The sequence below is a fragment of the Malania oleifera genome, chromosome 13, assembly GCF_029873635.1.
Source record: "Malania oleifera isolate guangnan ecotype guangnan chromosome 13, ASM2987363v1, whole genome shotgun sequence".
NCBI classification, from domain to species: domain Eukaryota; kingdom Viridiplantae; phylum Streptophyta; class Magnoliopsida; order Santalales; family Ximeniaceae; genus Malania; species Malania oleifera.
This window is the reverse complement of record NC_080429.1, coordinates 20,013,641-20,037,516: the sequence shown is the minus strand read 5'-3', so window position 1 is coordinate 20,037,516 and position 23,876 is coordinate 20,013,641. Positions and strand designations below refer to the sequence as shown.

Below are 23,876 nucleotides of genomic sequence, written 5' to 3'. Positions count from 1 at the left end.
GGTTTAATCAAGCTCTGCTCATGCTTCGATCTCTAGATGGTCTTTATGACTCGAGACAAAATGTTGGCCTAAGGATGTGGGTTTTACGAAAGGAAGGAAACTAAGGCTCAAAAATCTCATCCTCGAATGACGTGTTCCACCCAGTTTGGGGTTTTTACAAAGCATTGACTAAACTTTTTAATTTGAACAAGCTACCTACATACTTTTTCAGGATCAAATCATTACGTAGTTCAAACTCAACATTGAATTTGACAAATCACTTGAAACAACAACATGTGCCAATCTGGTTAGGTCTTTTTATTCGGACCGTAATGTAGGCTATGGGTATTGGTTAAAGAAGAAAGGGATATATAAGTCTCAAAATTATTAGTCTTATTAAGGGGTAAATTGGTCAAAGACCACAGATGAAGTATGACCCTTACTTTTTCTTTGCTTCTATTCTTTCATTTGTTCTTTTGTCATATTTTGCTTTCTCTTTTGCAGAAGAATAGGGACTTCATTTTTTCATTTGGACTTCGTTTGGGAATGAACTTTGTAAACTGCCCCAGTGTGGGGTGTGATCATTTGATGGGCTAAACAATAAATTGAATACTTTGGGCTCAAAAGCGCCAGTAAAGGATATTTTCTTTCCTCAATTTTTCTGGGTAGTGGAAAAATGGTCTACCGTCACTTTGACATTTTGTTATTGTCACTCATGGTTTGCCAGACCCTTGAAAACCCTAACCCGGTTTAATTTTGGGAACTAACTTCTTTGAAGAGAATGGTTTAACATTCAAGCTTAAAGGGTTTTCCAAGTGGTAAACAAATGTTTGGATTTTTAGGGGAAAAACTAGTCAGCCAAAAATGGTCATCTGTCATTTAATTGAAACATGAGTTGACAAAAGATAATGAATCCATAGAACAAATATTGTAGTCACTTTATTAAACTTTTCTGGAAAATTTTGTACAATTTCTAAGAAAAATATTTCTTTACAACATCAGAATTGACAGGGTGCAAGAGATCGGTTCCATTCATGTCTACTAGCAACAAGGCGCCTCCTGAGAATGTCTTCTTCACCACGTAGGGCCCTTCATAATTAGCAGTCCACTTATCGTGAGGGTCAGCATGGATCAGAAAAATCTTCTTCAATACTAGATCTCCCTCATGGAATTTTTGGGGTCGCACTTTCTTGTTGAATACCCTCATCATTCTTCTTTAGTATAACTGTCCATGAGTTATGGCGGTCATTCTTCAATCAGGTTCAACTGGTCATACTGGGAATGTATAAATTCTGCCTCAGTCAACTCTGCTTCCTTCAGGACTCGCAGAGACAGGATTTCAACTTCAATTGGGACTACGGCCTCCATTCTGGACGCTAGAGAGAAAGGAGTAGCCATTGTGGAGGTTCGAACTATAGTTCTATAGGCCAACAGGGCAAATGGGAGCTTGTCATGCCAATCTTTGCAGGTTTTAGTCATCTTCTCGAAGATATTCTTGATGTTCTTATTGGCTGCTTCCACTGCCTCATTCATCTATGGTATATAAGGAGCTTAATTGTGATGTCTAACCTTGAACTGATTGCATAACTTCATCACTACTTCGTTGTTCAAGTTTTTGACATTGTATGAGATTATCCTTTCAGGGATTCCATACCGACAGATCAACTCTCTCTTTATGAAGTGACTGATTAAATTCTACGTGACACTGGAGTATGAGGCTGCCTCTACCCATTTGGTGAAATAATCAATAGCCACAAAGATGAAGTGGTGTCCATTGCTGGTCTTTGGAGTAATTGGCCCAATAACATCCATGTCCCAAGCTGAAAAGGGCCAGGTCACGGATAAAACGCGAAGTTCGGCTGGTGGGACTTATATTTGATCTCCATAAATCTAACATTTGTGGCACTTTCGAGTGTATTCAATGCAATCCCTTTCCATAGTCATCCAATAATATCCACTCCACAAGATTTTTCGAGCCAACAAATAACCCCCAGTATGAGTACCACAGACTCCTTTGTGGACTTCATGCATGATTTGTCACGCCTTCTACGCCTCCACACATCATAGGAGAGTCATATCATGATTCCTCTTGTACAGCACTTCTCCATCCAAGAAAAATCTCATGTCCAGCCTTGTGATTGTCTTTCAATCATTACTGGTCGCTCCCTCGGGATACTCATTTCGCTGAAGGTATGTCTTAATATCATAGAATCATGGTTCCCCGTTAGCCTCCTTTGTCACTACACAGTAAGCGGGCTCTAACCGTACTCTGATCCAAATCGACTCAATCTCCATTCCTGGTTCCACTTTCAAAAAATGTTGCCAGAGTGGCCAATGCATCAGGAATCAAGTTGTTTTCCCTTGGCAAGTGGGAGAAACTGATGCTGTCAAATCCTTTAATCATCTTCTGAATGTACTCCTGATATGGCACTAGTTTGGAATCTTAGGTTTCCCACTCTCCGGTAAATTGGTGAATAACAAGGGCTAAGTCTCCCTTCACATCTAATTCCTTGATTCCTCAGCCTATAGCAGGCTACAAACCCAATATACATGCTTCGTACTCTGATATGTTATTGGTGCATGGAAAAGTAAGCTTAGTTATGACCAGATAATGTTTTCCTTCCGGGGATATAACTACGGCCCCTATTCCATGTCCCCACAAATTGACTACCCCATCAAAAAACATTGTCCAAGCTTCGTGATCTTCTTCTTCTTGGCTTATTGAGTCAATGTCCTTTTCTAGGAAGTCAAACTCCATAGGCTGGTAATCCTCCACAACTCTATCAGCCAAATATTTCCCATAGCGCTACCCTTCCAAGTACTGAGGGTACTAGAACCGGAGGGTTCAGGAGATATTCCTTTATCTTCTCTAAAGCCTCTTGGAACTCCCAGTCCACCTTTCCGAGTTATTCTTTCTCAGCAACTTAAATATGGGCTCATAGGTGGTAGTCAATTAGGATATAAAAAGGGCTATGTAGTTGAGCTTGCCCAGTAAACTTCATACCTCCTTCTTAGTCTTGGGGTTAGGAATCTCTTGAACGGCTTTGATTTTTTCAGGATCAACCTTAATCCATTTCTTGCTTACTATAAACCCCAACAATTTTCCTAAAGTGACACCAAAAGTACATTTTTCCGTGTTCAACTTTAACTGGCATTTCCAAAGTCTCTTAAACAACTTATCCAGGTTTGTCACATGGTCATCTTTATTCCGTGACTTAATGATCATGTCATCCACATACACCTCAATCTCCTTGTGCATTAAGTCATGGAACAAGGTTTCCATGGCTCTTTGATAAGTAGCCCATGTATTCTTTAAACCAAATGGCATAACCTTGTAACAAAAAGTTCCCCATAATGTGATGAAAGAGGTTTTTTCTTTGTCTTCTGGGGCCATCTTAATCTGGTTATATCCCTAAAAACCATCCATGAACGAAAATAAAGCATGCCCTACCATATTGTCTACCAACACGTCAATGTGCGGGAACGGGAAATTATCCTTATGGCTAGCTTTATTTAAGTCTCGATAGTCAACACAAACTCTCTCCTTGCCATTATTTTTAATTATTGGGATAATGTTGGCCATCCATTCGGGATATTGAGCTACTTCTAGAAATCCAGCCTCAAATTTCTTTTGCGCCTCCTCCTTTATCTTGATCAACATTTCCGGCTGCATTCTCCTTAACTTTTGCTTCACTAGCTTAGAATCAGGGTAAACGGGTATCTTATAAGTTACCAAATCCATGTCTAGACCTGGCATGTCAAACACATCCCGATATTCTTCTAGTAGTTCAATTATTTTGCTCCTTTCTTTACCCTCCAATAATACCCCAATTTTTACTTGTTTAGGTTCTTCCTCAGTTCCCAGATTGATTATAATAGTGGGGTCACTACTAGGTAATGTGCACTTTTTATTAGATCTCAACATCCTTTCCATTTCAGGAGATAAGTTCGTTTCATCTTCTTCAATTTCAGTTCCATGAATTATGTTTTCAAAATCAATGTCATTTTTTTCCTTATGGGTACAAGTGTTATTATCTCCCATATTCTTGCATGAAACCATAGCAAACAAATTTTTGACAATTGAGCTTGAGATGCAAAAGAAATGTCAAGAAATGCATAATTCACTTTCATTAAATAAGAAAAATTGGCCAGGACTATATTGTCCTCAAGTTACAAAAGGATTCAAAACAAGGAAACTAAAGGCATTACATGAGAAAAATGGGAAAGCCAAAAGTGCTCCAATTCTGCAATTTCGTTCCTAGTGGCATAAGGTGAACCCATCCCTCAGAGGTATCCATGGAAACTTCCGAGTCCAGAACTGATATGCTCAACTGTCCCATTTCTGTCTCTAAGTCGGTCTGACTACTCTTTACGAAAGTCTAGTCGATGTGTGTGATGCTTGACCCCCACTGGGTGTTTGTTTCGCCTTTGAGCCTTTCCCCTCTTTGTGTTTCCTTCTCTACTCTCTTTCTATTTTGGTCTGCAAAAGTGGGCATATAACCAAGACTATATCTATCTTTTGCTTCTTGCACTACCAACGGCTTTGGGATCCCCTGCAAGTGCCTTCCTAGCCCCTTTCCTAGGTTGTACCCTTGCTTGATCAATTCTGTGGCAACCATGTGTGCCGTGGAGGAAATATGGGGTTGTGTAATGGGAGATCCCTCTGTAACAGTAGTGGCATTAATAATCTCAAAAGCTCAAAATGAGTCTTCGAGGGCCTCCTCTACTGCTTCCACATAGGGGGTGGAAGAGGGCTTAGTGATCATCACGTCTGTTTCTCCATATACACAGATCATCTTGTTTTTTATTACGAACTTTACCCTTTGATGTAAGGAGGATGAAACTGCCCCAGTGTTGTGGATCCAAGGCCTCCCCAACATGCAATTGTATGATGATGTGATGGCCATGACCTAGAATGTAACAGTAAAAGTCACCAGCCCGATCTGCATGGGGATCTCAATTGACCCGGCTGATTCTCGATGAGTTCCATCGAAAGCCCATACCACCAAGTTGTTATGTCTTACGTAAGAGAGATCCACAGATAATTGTTGTAGTGTGACCATGGGCATAACATTGAGGGAGAACCCATTATCGATCAAAACTCGGGCTATCATGTGATCTTTGCACTTAGAAGATATATGCAATGACTTGTTCTGCCCTCTACCCTCCGATGGGATTTCCTCATCAGTAAAAGTTATGTAATTAGTTGTCACTAGACTTCCCACCACATGGTTAAAATTATTGACACTGATATCTTGCAAAATATAAGTCTGGTTAAGGATCTTCAGCAGGGCTTCTCGGTGGGCTTCTGAATTTAGTAGTAATGACAAAACGGAGATATGCGTCGGCATCTTGTTTATCTGATCAACTATGTTGTACTCGCTGTGTTTTATCATTTTTAAGAATTCTTCTGCTTCCTGTGGTGGAATGGACTTTTTGATGCTTTTTCTTGATTCTTCAACCTTCTTCGAGCTCAATTTCTGCAGCTATTCAGGAGCATACACTCTTCCACTGCAAGTAATCCCTCTTACTTCCGTCATACTGCTAGTTTCCCCTCTAACACGTGCCTCACAACTGTATCTCCATGGAACTGCATGGCCACTTTGGCATGGAAATGTCCGGGGGATGGAAATCACAAGGGGAGTCGATGCCTTAGTGGTACTGGGGGCCTTCCTTACAACAGGCACAAAAGGCCGGTCTGTATACTGGGAGTGCTCTACTTCTTTCTCCCCAATAGCCAATACTTCACTAATCTTCTGAATACTCCTAATTTCCACACACTTTTTATCCACTAATCCTTGCAGGTAAGTTCGGAAAGTTTCATAATGTTGTACAAATTTTCCTTCTGCTTCCCAGCACGCGCGGAGTGTGTCTTCTGGACAAATGGCCCCTGGTTTTCCTAACTAGCTGTTACGATTTCACTATATATCCAATCTAGCAACATATTGTCAAGTTCTATTCTTGGAGTCTCCTCTACCTCTTCCTCTACCATTTTGATATTGTTTCCCCCATGGTCGGGTAGGGGGTTTCCTTGTATTCCCGACTGCTTGTCATCAAATACCAGCCAACCTGCGTCCCTCAAGTCATGAACCTTATGCTTAAATGCTCAACACTGGTCGATGACATGACCAGCGAAGTTTGCATGATACTCACAGCGGACTACAGAGTTGTACCAGTGCAGGGTTGGGTTTGACCATTCCTCTTTCCTTTAATTGGGGAAATAACTCAGCACAGGTCATTGGAATGGGATCTATCCTGCGAGATTTCCTAGTGGTTCCTCTATCGCGAGCTTGCATGTTATGGCAAGCCGGCGTGTTTTGTTGAGCCAGCATAGGTGAGAAATTTGTGAATTGGGTAGCTGTGAATTGGGGCCTTGGGCCCCTCTGCATGACTTGGTTCACTGTGGGTTCCATTATAAAATATCTGTTAGGCCACTGGTTCTGGCCTCTTGAGTATTGGTTCCTCTGATTAGGCTGCCCCTAAATCATCTGGGCCTCTTCTTTTTTCTTTTTGTTGGTCCACTTCTTGCTCAGACTAGTCTCAGTGTTACTAGTCTTGATCCGGCCTGCCTTGATGTCAGCCTCAATCCTTCCTCTGGTGGCCACAATATCCATAAAATCATGGAGAGTTGCTCCCAGAAGATGTCCACGGTAGGGGTCTTTTAATGTACTCACAAACAAAGAGATGGCTTTCCAATCTTTTACCGGTGGGTCTACTTGAATAGCCACGTCTCTCCATCTATAAGCATATTCTCTAAATGTCTCTGTAGGCCACTTTTCCATCTCTTGCAAAGTGATCTGGTCTGGTGCAATTTCCATCACATGACGATATTGAGCTATGAAAGCATTGGCCAGATCTCCCCATGTGCGAACTCATGCCTTGTCTTACCGGATATACCATCTGGCTGCTGCACCGGTTAGACTACTCTGGAAGCTATGCATCATCAACTTCTCGTCTTCATAGTAGGCCGCCATTGCTTGGCAATACAATCGAAGATGAGTTTGCGAACATCGGGTCCCATCAAACTTTTCAAAGTCTAGTACTTTAAACTTCGGTGGTAGCACTACCTTTGGTACTAAACAGAGATCTGCGGGGTTAACGGAACCAGGTGCCTGGGCCCCTTCAATAGCTCTTAATCATTCTTTGAACACATCACATCAGTACTTGGTTGCAGATTTGCTTGCGCCTACCCCCGCATCTACAGCAATCATTAGAGGCACCCTGACTGTTGGGAACCCTGGTACTGGTGCAGCTGGGATGAAGGTGGCTATTTGGTGGTGAGCCCTCTACAATAGCCGGTGGTGGCCGCTTGCCCATGGACCCGGGTGAACCCAGGAGCATGGACAGGACCTATGTCCTTCTCATTGTCCTCTATCTGTATAGTTTTTCCTTTCATCATCATTTCTAGCATTTTACTTATTTTGTCTTTTATTTACTCATGTCCTTGTTCTAGGCGTGAGAGTTTGTTTTCTACTTGTTCAGCCATAATCTTCGTCTTTCTTCTGGTACCATAAGGGTGAGTAGGCCCCTCAATTTTCACAAACTCGCAGTCACTCTTCTGTCCCCCCCCCCCTATACAGAAAATTTCTTCTTCAGAATTATGATGATATGCAATGAATGCTTATGCAGAGATGCAGTTTGTGTATAGACATATACAAAAAAAAAATAGTCATGCATGCATCCTACCATACTTTGACCAAGGTTCTTGGGAAAGATTGTCATCATTTCATTACAATTTTTGCCTTTCCATACAAAATTTTGGAAGAAATACAAATATCTACAAATGAATTAAAAAAATGTGGGATTCTAGTTCCCCTTCTTGCTCTTGTTGGTGCGACTCGGGCCTTCTTGAGCTAGCTTCGACCTTTGAGGTGCAGGATCGGCCACCTTTCGCTTTAGTGCTCAGTATTTGGCTTCCCACTAACTAGCTTGTTCTACGAATGGTTTGACTTTACTCAGTGCCCGGTTGAATGTGTCCCTCTATTTATCCCATTGACAATCCATCTCTTATATGTAGAAGGATTTTTCTTCAATTTCTACTCTGGCGTCCTTCAATATCTAGGATTTTTAGCCGAGCTTTGCTTGAAGCGCTCTTCTCTCTTTTCTCAGAGCCACTACTTCTTCTTCTGAGTGCACATAGCGGGCCTTTTGTTGCTTGATTTCTCAGTGACAAAAAGCAACTAGCTCTTATTTCCTCTGCTCCGTCTGCTAATTTTTTGTTACTGCTTCCTCCTTCAGGCATGGCTCCCCTTGCAACCGTAGTTGTGGGTTTTTTCTTGGCGATTTGACATAAATAGCAAGGGCTCCCAAAGTTCCTTTGAATTGAGGGTTCACCCAGTTGACCCACCATACCTTGTAGCTCCCTTAAGTTGCGACGGTTTCATTACCTGGGTCCACCAAGTGTACATGTGTCTAGGCCACTGTAAACTTCCTGATCTGATTCTAGGCATCCCCTGTTTTATAAGAGAAGTCTGATCTCGCCAACCCATGGGTCACAGGCATGAATTGAGACGCCCCCATTTGCCTCCTGACCATCAAAGGGGTGTATGCTACTCCTCCCCACGAACCTAGTAACGGGGCCCATGAAAGGTTTCCACACTAGTATACCACCTTGGAACAATCTGTCCATGGTGCTTGCCAGGCTAATCTCAAACCGCCCAATTTATGCATTTTTATGTTCTAGTCATCCTTACTCCATTGGACATTCTGCTGAGCCTCTTCAAACTCAACCAAGGGAATTTGGAGAGCTGAAAAGGTGCTACGATATCCCCCTTGGTTGCTTGATAAGTGACTAGCGAACCAAACATAGAGTAATGGTACACAACACTTCAATCGTTCCTAGCCCTTACTCATGCATTTGTTGAGGGATCAAAACATTTCTGCCAAAATGTCGAGAACCGGATTAGCTCCATTCTTTATTTGTGCTACGAAAGAAACAGTGGCTCGGTCAATGGTTCCCAGTTCTTTGGGAAATATAATCAAACCATATATGGCAAGGGCTAACAAATGCATCTGAGTCTTTTTACCTTCCCCTTCTTCCAACAATGCCTTCAAGCATTTCCAAGTGACTTTTTTCATTTTCCCCTGTAGTCCATTGAATCTTGATCCCAGCAACGTTATACAACTCCCTTGCTAAGGACGTTCTAGAATCAAGTACATAGATCTGGTAGGGTGATCATTGTTTCATCAAATGTAGTAGCGAGGCATACTCTTTGATCATCGAAACTGTAACACCCCGTACCCGCCATATGGGGCCCAAGGTGTTATGAGATCAATCTGGTGTCTCGGATACCATTCACGCAGCAAAACTAGTTAAACAACCTCAAACAAAATACTAGAGTACTATATTTACATATGCAAACCCATAAAAAGGTACAATCATATTCTCTATATTACATAACCAGGACAAAATTATTAAACACTAAACAATACACATATCTGTTCTTTTAACTACTCACAAAACTAATCCCGCCCTAGAGCTTTCTAAGCTCGATCACCTGGAGGACCTGAAAAGATTAATAATTTGATGGGGTGAGACACCTCTTAATAAGGAAGAAAAAGCTATAAACATTGTGTGGCAGAGAGTTTAATACATACCAAAAATAATTATCTAATAATCAATAACCAACGATCACACTGTCATCTGATATTATACACACAACCATATTTATTTTTACTGATAATTCTTGAGAATAAGGAAGATTACCCGCTCATACAAGTACATTCCCTCTGCTATAGCGATAGTACCAGAGCACTCACCTTACTTAGTAAGCCCTCGGGTTATGTATCCAATTAAAGTCTCCGAGAATAGGGAAGATTACCCACCCATATAGGTAGCTTCCCTCTGCTCTGGTACCACAGAATATTACTAGGGCACTCGCCTTTCTCAACAAGCTCTCGGGTGGAGTATCCTACTTTACCATAAATACTTATGTAATTAAAGTTACACGCATCCAATGCCATAATTTCACAAAGATCCACATACATACACATACCACAACCAATCCACACAGGATACACACACAGTTCATGCACACCCACAAAGGGTCCATCACCACATGAATGATACAATCCACACAGGACCCACATCCACATAGGATTATTCATGCAGTCTTCATTCACACCCACACAGGGTTCATATCCACGCAAAATACAACGTCCACAGAGTACTAACATCGCACATATTACATGGTCCACATAGGATTGGTCCACGCAAGACTATCAACCACACAGGTTACTAATACACACACACAATCTCGTTCATAGTAAATCGGTAAAATAAACTCCTCATGCCACTGCTAATGTTTTACCCCCTTAATATAAATGCCCATATAACGAACTCCTCATACCACTGCCAACGTTATACAGCAATTTATATCAGGTACGATATAACGACCTCCTCATGCCACTGTCAACGCTATATCACAATTTACATGAACCACAACACATATCAATAACAAAACCAACCACTCAAGCACATCCACGCATTTACCACAGTATACACAATCAAACAGTATTCACAACCGATCAGCATTTCCAACCAAGAAGAATTTGCACCCCAAACAATAACCACAGGCACACAATAAATCATAATCCTACAATATCTCACTTACCCTAATTTTGGGATGGTGCCCCAAAATCCCGAATCAACAATCTGCTTCAGTGGCTTTGCAAAGAATGATCCCACGAACCTCGTGGTGGTTCTGGATCGTCAAACCGGGTTGAATCCAGGCTAGATTCGAAGAGAGAAGGTAGAGGGGCTGTTTTTAGAGAGAGAGAGAGAGAGAGAGAGAGAGAAACAAAATATTTCTTCACTAAAAAATCAAAGCAAACGTAATATATATAGGCAGGGACTCATCGACAAGACACGTGGATTCATCAATGATCCCAAGAAGAACATTCGTCAACAAAGTCATGAGTTCGTCAACAAATTTTAGGAATGTCTAAAACCCTTTCGATAAATCTTCGTCGATGAGACATATGACTTCGTCGACGAGCCAAGGAAGAATGTTCATCGACGAGGGCGGTTGGTTCATCGACAAATCCTCGCTGACACTTCTTGAAAAATTTTCTTTTTCTTCCCTTTTTCCATTTCTTTTCTTTTATTACTTTTATTACTTAAATTTTTCAGGTCGTTACAAGAACCATGTCTACTCCATATATTGTAAAGCATACGTAAGGGGGATTTTAGAATTCTACCAATGCTTTCACCATCTAAGGATTCACTAATATATGTAACAGAAAATTGATATGGTCGTATAACTATGAGAATTAAAGATGGTGTTGCGGTATCCATCCCTTCCAGATAGTTTTTAGTTCATCCAGGGAGTTCGACCGGGTATATATGCTGACTCCAGCTGGTAGCTTCACCACTGACTCCTTGTTCAAGCTATCTCCCCATTGCTTTTGCTGACTTTCAGAATACGATAGTACTATAGACTCGATCTCCTAGTAAATCACTACATCCTCCATGAATGACTCTGATCTTTTCAGAACCTTGGTAAAGTTAATGGGATGCCTATATGGATGCAATATGTTAGTCATACTATCATACAATTCAAAGCATACATGTACATACATGAGACCACATGGAGAATGATGGAGCTTTTGTCCCAACCAAGGGGTAGATATATATACAGGATTCGCCGAGGCTCTATCCTAGGCGAGGGATTTTGGATAATCATATGTGGTTAGGCTCTGTTCCCTATAGACAACAGGTCCCCAATTTGAACTTTCATCCTCCCCCATAGGGATCCAGACAAAGCTTGCACTAAGCAGGGTGGTTCACGGGTCCCATTAAGCTTAAGCTATAAAGGGACAAACTCTATTACACCCCTATTTAGCCTTATCGTGAAAAATCGAGTATAGGGTATGCACAAGTGTGTGAATCTATCAATTTTAGCCTAAACCCTCTATCCCACATTCATCCACATATTATTTAAACAAAACATTTACAAGTGATCCCATGCGTATTCATACAACAATATATACAAATAATAACATGCCTAAACAACAAAGTACTAAATCTTAATCACATGCTTACTCAAAGTACTCACATTTAAAACAAAGTATTCATATCTATATAAACTATCACATGCTTTTACCACAATATACACAAAGTATATGTGCAATCAAACACTTAATTGTATAAACAATATATACAAAAATGAAAATGAGTAATCAGAAGGCTTATTAAATTTTAAATTTTGGGATAATTATCTGTTAATTATTGGCTCGACTCTCAAGCATCCCCAGCAGAGTCGCCAAGCTGTTGCGACGTTCTCTTGCGCGGGGCAGAAACACCACCATGTGTGTATTGCCTCGAGATACACGAACTGAAAAGGTGGATTTTGAAAATGATTTTCATGGAAAACAATATGTGATGGAGTCGCCACTAACCTTTTGGAGTGTGGTTAGAACACTTGATTACTACCCAATTAATGGTAGAATCGGTCTACGTTACCAGAGTCGGGCTCATGAGATCGGTTACCTGAGGGCAAGGTATTAGCACCCCTTACGTGCACGTTCTTACGAATGGTACCAAATTAATTGAGAATTATCCCATAAATCAAATTTAACAATCTTTTTGTTAACTTTTTGAGTCTGATCCCTGTTTTGATATTAACAAACCACGGCATTTTATTTGTGCAATAAGTGAGAACATGTTTATATTTCCGGAAGCACAAATGATGGATGTCATATGGAAGTCGTAAGAGCACCTAAATGAACAGATCCCCGCGCATTACATGGTTGTTAGCTTTGGTGCAATCCCAAAAGAGGGGTGAATTAGGAATTTAAAAATTATCACTTAGGTCAATCGGTTTAACAGCAGTATTACATAACTTAGGGTTAGTCTATGCAATCAACAAATAAACATACACATGCAGTAAAAGTACAGTTCGGAAAAGTAAACAATACACACAATATGTTATCAAGGTTTTGCCAAATTGCCTACGTCCCCGCCTTGGCTACACTAGCACAAGGAGTCCACTACGACTCACTTAACTGGTGGAGCGGCACCGATTACAACCAGGTCAATTCAAGGGGCTGACGTCAACCAACACGCCTTACTAGGATGACACACCTAGCTTTCCTAACCGAGTCTAAACCAGTCCAGGACTATTCAACAGGGCTAGTCACCCTCCTCAAGCCCGCGCCCGGAATACAATCAATGGTGTAAAATTTTATACACAGAAATGCGCTTCTTCACAAGCATATATGTACACTAGTATAGCTCAAGCAATAATGCAAACACAAATGATATGTAAATATGTTCAACGCTCTAATGTGTGATAAACACTCAAATAAGTATAAATTATCAGTTCAGATCTAGAGTGTATATCAAAGCAAGATTTGAAACACAGTATGTGAATATCACAAAATCATATCAAGGTTTCACACAAAAATATAGGTTTAGGTGTCTTGCAATGACAATGCAAGAACCACAACCTTCCAAGTCTTCCCACACAAGATTTATCAAGTTAAATCAGTGGAAGAATTTGATGCTTCTACTCTTAATAAAATCAAACAATCAATATAATATAATGAGAGTATGAGCAGGCTAGATTAGACACAAGCACTTTAGAAATACTCACAACACTTGAATGATTAAGAAAAATGAAGTCTTGAAGTGTATGGGAGTAGTATAGGCTATAAAATGATTTTTGAATTTGAGAGAATTTTGACCTTAATGATCTTGCTAATCACACCTTAATTTTGAAAATGAGCTTGTATATATAGGCATAGGCAAAATTATGATTGTTGGGGATACCAAGGGTATTATTAAAATTGTTTTAAAACATTTTAGCACAATTAACCCTGTTTAAAAAATTTAACTATGTTAAAAAAATTTTCCAACCCGAGAGCACCAGTCAACCGAACGTGAGGTTCAATTAACCAAGTGTCCAAGTTCGGTCGACCGGAAAAAATTTGAACTGAGAGTTCGGTCGACCGGACTAAGTGTCCTAAGGGCGATTTTTCATTCTAGCGTGGTTCAATCGACCAGGTGATTTTGAATTGAGTGGCTTGGTTGACCAGGTGATTTTGAACTAAGTGGTTCAGTTGACCAGGACGTTGGGGTATCTCTCGAGGACCTTCAGTCGACCAAGGCGTTGAAGTACTTTCCTGGTCGATCGACCGAAAGGTCAAAGTGTTTGACCTGGGGAAGTTTGGTCGACCAGCATAATTGAATTGGTTTGATTCGGTCGACCGAGCCATGGTCAAACTGTTGACGTAGGCCAGTTCGGTCGACCGTGAGAAAATATGCTTTTAAGTTCGGTCAACCGAACATGTATTTTTCATAATCACCCTATTCATATAAGCATATATATATATATATATATATATATATATATATATATATATATAAAGATAGGCCATATTTTTTATAAATTATAGAGAGTTCTAAGGTCAGTCTAGGTCTTCTTTTAGGACACCGAAAAAATTCTGCATCGGTCGAAATCCCTAAGGTCTTTCTATGGTCTGTGTAGGTACCTAAAGCCCAATTAGGGTCGATTTGAGCATACCTACCTATCATGCATGATACAAATTATTACAAGTCATAGGAGTGTACAGTCCACAATAATATTACATCATAGAATGAAGAAAGTGAAAAAGAATTACAAATACAACACAGAACTTCTTCATTCATTAACACGAACACCGCACGCCATCATGATATGTCTTTCAGTTCGAGTACACACGCAAGGTGAACATGCATGCAAACCTAGTACAACCATCAGTACCAAAAGTATTTGTCATGATCAAAACTAGGTATGACCTATCAGGTCAACAATGGTGTATGAAGGAGCAAAGCGTGAATATTTTTTTTTATTTTTTGTGTTGTAATAGTAATTAAGTTTGAATGTGCATGCATATCATATGATTTTATTTGAAGCTCAAACATTGACCTTAGATTGACCTCAAACATTGACCTTAGATTGACTATAGGACCTCCAAGTAACATGAAAAACTTTTTTCATAAAATGCCTAACTTATACAAATGTTTTAAAATAGTTTTGAAGTTAAAAGAAGGCAAAAACTAATTTTTACAAAGGGGTCAATTGAGCGGCCAGCCGACCAAATAGTAGAAATAAGCATTTTTCTTAATTCGTAACTTCTTATCTTAACAAGTGTTCAATATAAAAGTTGTGATATTTTCTATTAGCTTTCTTTCTATACTAATAAAGTCTAATTTGGAGTTATATAAAAAAAATTATGGCTAAAATACTAAAAGGTGTGCGTAGTAGAAAAATTCTCTTCATGTTTCTTTCGTCTCATTGATGGGTATTTTTATCAATCCATAACTTCTTATCTTAAAACTTGTTCAACATAAAAGTTATGGAATTTTCTATTAGCTTTCTGTTGATATCAAGAACGTCTGATTTGGAGTTCTATAGTAAAAGTTATGTCCACAAAATTGAAGGGTATTTGTGCAGAAAGCGCCCCAACGGGCAAAAACGGCTAGTTTTTCAAAATATAATATTATATCTTCCCCCAACGGCCATAAAATGGCTAGTTTTGGTTTTAGCCTATAAATATCAACCCCAAACACTTGTAAAAGGTGAGAAAAACCCCTTGGTAGTATACTTGCTTATTATTTGTTTTTCTCTCATTTTTTATACCCCTTTGTACTTCAAATTTCATATTTCTCTTACTATTTCATTTTGAAAATTCTTCTTTGGAGAAAATCTTGAGGGTTATTGAAGAAAGCTTGGAGCACATATCAACTCATATATTCTTGCTTCAAAGGCTTCTTTTTTCTTGAGATAATTTTGTTTTAAAAAGCTTAAGCATATACTATCTTTCATATATATATATATATATATATATATATATATATATATATATTGTGCTTAATAGCCCTTTTATTTTTATGTTTTCCAAAGACCAAAGTTTCTCCTCTACTCTTCATTTGAAAATATTTTTGGAGAAAAATATTTTGGGGGGTTTTGTTTTAAAAAGGGTTGAGCATATATATTCAAGTTTATATATATATATTGCTTGATAGCCTTTGTATAATTTTCAAAATTTAAATTTCTCCCATACTCCTTTTATTTGAAAAAATATTTTGGGGGGAAAACCTTTTAAGGGTTTATTGGAAGGCTTAAGCTTATATTCAATTTCATAATATATAGCTTGAAAGCCTCCTCATTATTTTGAAAATCAAAGTTTATATTTCTCCTACTCTTCTTGAATATCTTTTCAGAGAAAAATATTATTGGGGCTCTATTTGAAAAGGTTCAAGCTTATATCATATATATAGCTTGAAAGCCTTATTTTTGAAGGTCAATCATTTGGGAAAGAAATCTCTTATTTCTCCTATTCTTTTATTTGAAAAATATTTTTTTGAAGAAATTCTTTGGGGTATTTAAGTAAGCTTTGAGCAAGTATTAATTGATATACATTTCACTTTATAACCTTCTTGAGAAAAGGTTAGAGCACATATTCAATTCAATATATTTTTCTTGGAAATCTTTTAGTTTTTGAAAGTGTTTAAAAGGTCATTTTAAAATTAAATCATTTTTCATATTCTCACGTTTTATTGAAAAATATTTTTGAGAGAAAATTCATAACTCTATTGAGTTTCACTTTTAAATCATTTGAGAGTCCATATTAGAGTTTTCATTGTATACATCTCTACTTATCTGAGAAGCATTCTCTTCATATGCAAATTATTATTATTATTGTATTCCCAGCGTGTGATCGGAAGAGGATTGCACTGGCCCATAACGTGCACCAGATTGATTCAGACCCGGTTAGAAAAAACTAGAAGCACCGTCCTGTAAGGTGTAGTTGTAGGTTATGGCTCAGCCCTGAAATTTGAGCTAGGGTTTGCCTCGCCCCGTAAGGAGAGGTTGTAATGGTATCGCTTCACCTGGTAAGTGAGTAAAAGTAGCGGAATCCTCAAGGTTGGTTTGGCTTGAGGCAGGGACGTAGGCAGCATTGGCCGAACCCCGAAAACAAATCTAGTGTCTCTCTCTATCTTATTCAAATTCTGCACTTTAATTTTCGCACGTGTATGAATGTTTATTTATTGTCATTCTTATTTTTCATACACACTTTAATTTTTAAATGAGATTTAATGTGGTGAATCAGTGAAGTTTGAATTAGCAAAATATTTTTAAATCTCAATTTACCCCCCTCTTGGGATCATGCCATAACTCTCACTTTTAAAATTACACCATATCAAAAATCAAATAAAATGCACCCAAAAAAATACTATATAAGTATTCCCTTAGAATTAGGGCATATCGCGCTCCGAAGAACTCATGCCTCTCTTTTAAAATCATCGGGATCGGAAAGTCGAGAAAATAATTAGAAAAATACGCTCCCAAAATTTTTAAAAGTTTGATAGAATTTCTAAATGGGAAAAAATAGTAGTCCAGGAGGTTTGGACTCATTCGGGATGAGAACAATTTTCTAGACCTCAAACATAGTTTTTTCCAAAAAAATTTAGGTTTTTTGTGATTTTTATAAGTACAAAAACATTTTCCTAACCTCAAATTTTATTTTTATGATTTTTGTATTTTTTTTCCCAAAATTTTAAATAAGACAAAGATAATTAAGCAAAAACAATGAGTTAAAAATATTTTTGGCATTTTCCTATGAATTTGTGGTTTTTCTATGATTTTTCTAAGTGTAAATAATATTTTCCTAACTTCAAAATATGTTTTTATTTTTTGTTTTTTTTTTTTAGTGATTTTTAATATAAAAATTATGCAAAGGTGAAAAGCAGTGAAAAATGAATTAGAAATGCTTTCAAAATTTTCCCCAATTTTTCCTGATTTTTTGGAAGTTTTTCTATAATTTTTACGATTTTTATGATTTTAAATAAATTTTTATGAATTTAAAACAAATAAAATAAATAAGACATAAGAAGAACTGGTGGAAACTGATTCAAGGGGGAAGACCATTCAACCGTTGACCGGTCCAAAGAAGACCGATTTAAGGTCCGGGTTAGGACCAACCACGTGTCATGCGGTGAGGGGCAGGTGCATGCGGGTGACGTGGCTTGCTCCAAGCCATTCTCTGGGCAGTGTAGATCAAACGGCATCAAAGGGGCCACACATCTCTCAACACATATGGAAGGTGATGGTCCACGTGTTGCTCAGCAAATGGTGCTAGGGGGGAGTGTTTGGATTGATCACGTGGAGTGATCCTAATCATCCGTGAGGGGCGTGGATCCTAGAGTTGAAAGGTGGCAGAGGCTAGCTTTAATGGCAATGGCCACATGTTGTAAAGCATGCAGGAAGGGCGTGGGATTCGAAAGAATGCCTGAAACAGGGCAATCTAAGTCGTTCCTGGAGAACCAAGTCCAACGGCTAGGAGAAAAGATGCTTCCCAGTATTAATGGCGCGGGGGACAAGGGGTAACATGTGTCTCCTAAGGTGCGGAGGAGACAGGCACGCGCACCTAGGAGGTCTGGCCACAATTATTGCTCCTGACACGAAGCAATACTAGCCATTGATTTGCTACAGGGATCCAACAGCAGGAGATGGAGCAGCTTTGGATATCCAACGTGGCTTAATATCAACGCTCAATAGAAACAAAGAGTGAATGGCCAAGATTCAACTATGTGTGATTTTGATCGTGCGGAGATGAAGTATTCCACGTGTCATGATCCTAGGGTGCCAGAGCTTGACATATTTAAGCTCAAAAAATTCATTTTTCTCATTTTTTCACTCTCTCTGTTTCTTTCTTTCCCTCTCGTCTCCTCTCTACGAAAACCCTAGTCCAAACCCCTCTCTGCAACTCACCAGTGCTCGCAACCTCCTTAGCCTTTTACCCCTCTTGTTCTCCTACCACCACAAACTCGAAAATCATGCTTTTTAGCTTTCTGCAACTCTCTCAACCTCTCTCTGTCCCTCTCATGCAACTTTGATTCGTCTTCTTCTTCAGACGAAACCCTAGATTTCCCAACCTGCAACTCACTAGTACCTGCAACCTCCTCGGCCTCTTTCAGTTTCTCGCTTTTTTCTTCTCCTTCTTAAAAGACAACACCCTAGATCTGCAACTCCACCTGACTAATTTTTCTATTACCCTCACGCTAGCCTCTCAAACTCTCTGTCTCAAGTATTGACCTTCCTCATAGAAGCTTAATTTCGAGGTGGCCGCCGGTGCGCTCAGTTCCTGGCTAGAACATCTGAATGGTCTTTACCAAAGGGTAAGGTCAAGAGCAAAGTTCAAAGAGTGATTCCAAGTCTTCGCGGATGCCAAAAAAAATTTAAGTACTCTCTGACCCCTCCTCTTTTCTGTGTATATTTTTTTAGTTTTCTTTTTAGTAATTATGAAGTGTGAGTATGAGTATGTGAGTGATTCACATGTTGTAAATACTATTGTTCTAAAGACTATGTGTTTACTGGATGATGACCTGAGTGTGGTGTTCTGTTTCAATGATTTTGGGAACTCGGATTAGGGTTAGGGTGTAGTCATAAGGCTAAGGTTGAAGACGAGTCAACTTGTCTTCAACTTAGTGAGTTAGAGTTAGGGTTGACTCACGTGATTCAACTCGCGGTGAGCCGTGTGGACCTGGCTTGACCCGAGTGGGTTACGTGACCTCAGTCATGTGTGGATCTGAGTTTTTAAAATTAAAGTAGGCCTCTGGGTTTTGAAAATTAAAATGGGCCTCAAGGGTTATTTTAAAAAAAAATCCCTGGGTCATCTTTTGAAAACGAGTCAACCTAGTTGGGTTTCAAAACAAAACCTGAGCTAATTTTGAAAACGAGCCGACCCAACTTTATTTTTTAAAAACAATGGTTGGATTTTTAAAACGAGCTGGGTACCTCTCTTTTGAAAATGGGCTTTGATGAGCTTTAAAGTGGCCTGGTTCGGGTAGCTCAAACTCGAATTCGAACACAGGTACAGACTCTAACCCGAACTCCTGTTCGGGTCTAAAAGATTGGATTTGGGTCTGTAGGGTGGTTCAAATTTGGTTCAGGTTCAAACACAAACCCTAAACCCGAATAAGATTACCTACACTCAAACTATATGCATAATCATCATATGAATTATAACAATTTTAAGGAGGAGGGCTTAGGATTTTTACCTTCTTCTTCTTACTCCTCCTTTCTTCTTTTCCAAACTTTGCGTGTGTTTGATTTGAGGTGTCTGGCCCTCTGCTTCTCCTTCTTCCAGCTCTTCTGCCTCTGCAATTTGGTAGAACCTCTTTGTTCTTAATTCCTCTCTCTCTCATAAACTTCCTTCTATAACTCACTCCTCTCTTAATTTGGGGCAGGGTGCTACTGCTCTCTCAGTGTTTTCCTTTGCTACAATAAAGGGAGTCTAAGGGTGCTTTTTGGTGCCAATTCTGGTTCCTCTTAATAGAATTCCCTATGCTAGCAAGGAATAATCCCTTCTAACAAACTTCATTATGTTTTGTGAATTTTGCATTTTCTATTATTATCTGGAATTCCAATTAACCAATTTCATCACTCTTTGGGCGCAGGCAAGCTGGAAGGTCCAAGTGGCAGCTCTGGAGTGGAGTGCAAGGCATCTTCCCTTTATGTATTTTTTTTGTTTTTATTATTTTTTTCTATAATGCACGTACCCTCGTGTTGCTCTTCCTGCAACCACTATTTGTACAACTTGCGTAGTCTTATTTTCCATGTATGTATGTATGGATGTACCCCCAGGTTTTTTGTACTGTGACTGTTATTTGTATCCCCCCCCCCCCCCCCCAACTTTATTTCCTCGTACTTTTCCTTGTTTTCATTAACATTCCCCTTGTAATATGTTCGTGCATTTGTGGCTTCACGTGTACACACGTGCCTCTTTTTTAATAAAATCTGTGATGAATGCACTTTTTAATTTTGACTTTGGGTTAACTAATTTTGACCTAGGGAGCCCACGATCAATTGAACATGTCCTTAATCCTGAATAAAACCCGACTCTAAAATTAAGACTCAATTTAAAACCAAAAACTCATTTTGAATAACTCAAATCCCTAGATCTGAATTTAGAAATTGAAAAGCTCAATTTTCCAAAAAGATAACAGAACTTGGTTTTTTTTTTTTTTTTAAATCAATTAGAAGACTTAATTGAAGAAATTTTGAAAATCTTAAAACAAAATCCTATTCTTAAACTAGAATACTCAATTTTCAACCTAGTCAAAATAGAAGGATTTGATAAACAAGGAATTTAACTAAAAATTTATAGAAATTATTTTCAAGATTGGAGCTATGGACTCCAATTTTGATTTCAAGACTTAACTCGATACCGAGCCTAACCAAAATTATTACGAGGGTCTTAAAAGGATATAGGCTAAAATTATAAACTAGAATCAAGAAGATTTAATTTATCTTGAATGATTTTGAGAGACTATTTTTTTGGGAAAATTTTTAAGGAACTCGACTAGTTAAAAGGACTCAAATTTTTTTTGGAAATCATGGGTACTCAAGGTCTTAATTTTAAAACTCAAGGTCATTCAGGGCTCAAAGTCCAACCTTATTTCACCGAACTTCTTTGGGGTAGCCTAGTTAAAATTGGGGTGTCTACATAAGTATTTATTAAAAAAATATATTTGATTTGTACTGAAATACATATTTATTGTAAAGGATATTTTTCACGACTACTTTTATTTTTATTTTTTTTAAAGTATTTTTTTTAAGCAAATGGGGGTTACTTCTAACTATTTATAAATGGTTATTTTTCATTAGCGAACTTGTAAATTTATTTTAATAATTAATAATAAAATCATAAGAGACAGTATTAAATTACTAACAACATAGCATAAATTAATAATATATTAATATCATTGGTACTTATAAAAGAATAAGCATATATTTTTTAATATAAAATATTTGAAATGCCAATTAAAAGGACAAATTAACATAATTATTAATTATTTTTATATTATAAAATATTTTAAATTTTAATTAAAACATTAATAATTAGGAAATTTTAATAAAAAAATTACTTGTTAATTAAATGATTCTTAAATTTTTACTTAAAATGTTGATTTAAAAATATTTAGATTTTAATTAGAAATATTAATTGATATAAACATTAACTAATTTTTTAATAATATAACATTCAAACTATCAATCACAATTTTTAATTAACATAAACATTAATTAGTTTCTTCTTAATTATAAAATTTTTAGAATTTTAGCCAAAAATATTCATTGCATAATATTAACAAATTTTAACTAAAAATATTAAAATTGTACTTACAAATACTAGATAGTAAAATATTAAAATACTAATTGTTCACATGATAATAATATATATTCACGCAAGAATAATAATAAAAATATGTGAATACCATTTTTTTTTAGTTCTTACAAATCGGTACCTTTTTCTAATTCAATATTCGTCATTTACACCAAATTGAATTCACTATTTTTCTACTTTTTCAAAATTAATTTTAAATGGATAATAATAATAATAATAATAATCATTATTATTCATATTATTAGAAAAGAAAATTTGGTTATAGTTGACATAATTCTAGTATATAGCTAACGGCTATCTTATTATGTACTTGAATAGTTCTTGCTTGCTTGTTTGAAAAGAAAGGGACGGCTACGACAACTTCATACGTAAGCTATGTATCATTCGCATGATATTGTGTAAAGAATATTATTTATTTTTATAGTATTATATTAGTATATATATAATTATTAATTTAATTAAAAGTTAATTGATGGATCAATAAAGTGCATATTAAGCAATTGAAGGCATGCATGTATGCTAGTTTTTTATGTGAACAGCTCTTAAAGTCACGTAGAACAGTAGAAATAGTCAAAATTAATTGGCAGGGACAGGTATCCCATGTGCTCTTTGGTTAAATAACACGCTCACCAATAAAACTTACCTCAAATTTAGAAAATCAAAGAAGAAATATCTCAGGAAATATAATATATTAAATTATTAATATTTACATTATAATATAAAAACTATAAAAAGGTTTTTTAAAAAAGGGTTTATATGTATACTGGGGGAGTTGTCTTTAGGGGTGAGCATTGTCAAGATTCAATACAAAAGAGTGGGAGAAGGAGATTGCAAAGAGGGAGAGAGAGAAGCCACGCGCAGGTCAACACAAAACCAAAAGTTCTTGAACAATAAATACAATAAGGCCTAATGGAATAAACCTAAACCTAATAAATGTATAAAGACTAAAATGCCCCTAGTTATATATATATAACATCCCCCCTCAAACTCACAATAGCGCACTGAGAAGTATCGAGAGTTTGCCGAATAGAAACTGGAAATGACCAATAGTATGTGACTTTGTGAAGAAGTCCGTCACCTGCATGGTAGAGGAAATAAATGGGAGAGAGATGGTACCAAGGTGAAGATGATGACGTGTGAGATGACAATCAATTTCAATATGCTTAGTGCGTTCATGAAAGACAGAGTTATGAGCAATCTGAATAGCACTGGTGTTGTCATAGTACATAGGAGTGCATTCAGCAAGTAAAACACCCATGTCAACAAGTAACCAACGCATCCAAACTATTTCAGCAGTAATTGAAGTTATGGCATGATACTCAACTTTAGTAGAAAATCGAAAAAGTACAGATTGCTTCTTACTTTTCTAGGAAATGAGAGAGTCACCAAGAAAAATATAGAAACCAGTTCTAGACTTGTGGTCTGTAAGATCTCTAGCCCAATCAACATTAGAATAAACACGAAGTTCTAGAGTAGATATAGAAGGGAGTAATATACTCTGATACAATGTCCCTCTAATATAATGTAAGATAAGGATAACAGCAGCCCAATGAATCGTAGTGGGAGAGGAGACAAACTGACTTATAATATGAACCACGTATGTAATATCAGGTTGAGTGATGGAGAGATAAACTAAACTGCCAATAATAGTACGTTATAGAGTTGGATTCGCCAATGGAACCCCATCAAAAGAGGTATAATAAAAATTGAGTTTAAGAGAAGTT

At 37.7% G+C, this 23,876-nt stretch overlaps 2 long non-coding RNA genes across 2 annotated transcripts; one reads left to right on the top strand and one right to left on the bottom strand.

Annotated features, from left to right (window-relative positions):
- Positions 1–9,304: 9,304 nt before the first annotated feature.
- Positions 9,305–20,477, bottom strand: LOC131146944 (uncharacterized). Its single transcript, XR_009134499.1, has 2 exons — positions 20,027–20,477; positions 9,305–9,485 (listed from the first exon to the last, which is right to left on the bottom strand). It is a non-coding gene; the product is annotated as an uncharacterized LOC131146944 (long non-coding RNA).
- Positions 18,045–20,787, top strand: LOC131146943 (uncharacterized). The gene is made up of 2 exons (XR_009134498.1): positions 18,045–19,208; positions 20,426–20,787. It is a non-coding gene; the product is annotated as an uncharacterized LOC131146943 (long non-coding RNA).
- The last annotated feature ends 3,089 nt before the right edge of the window (positions 20,788–23,876 follow it).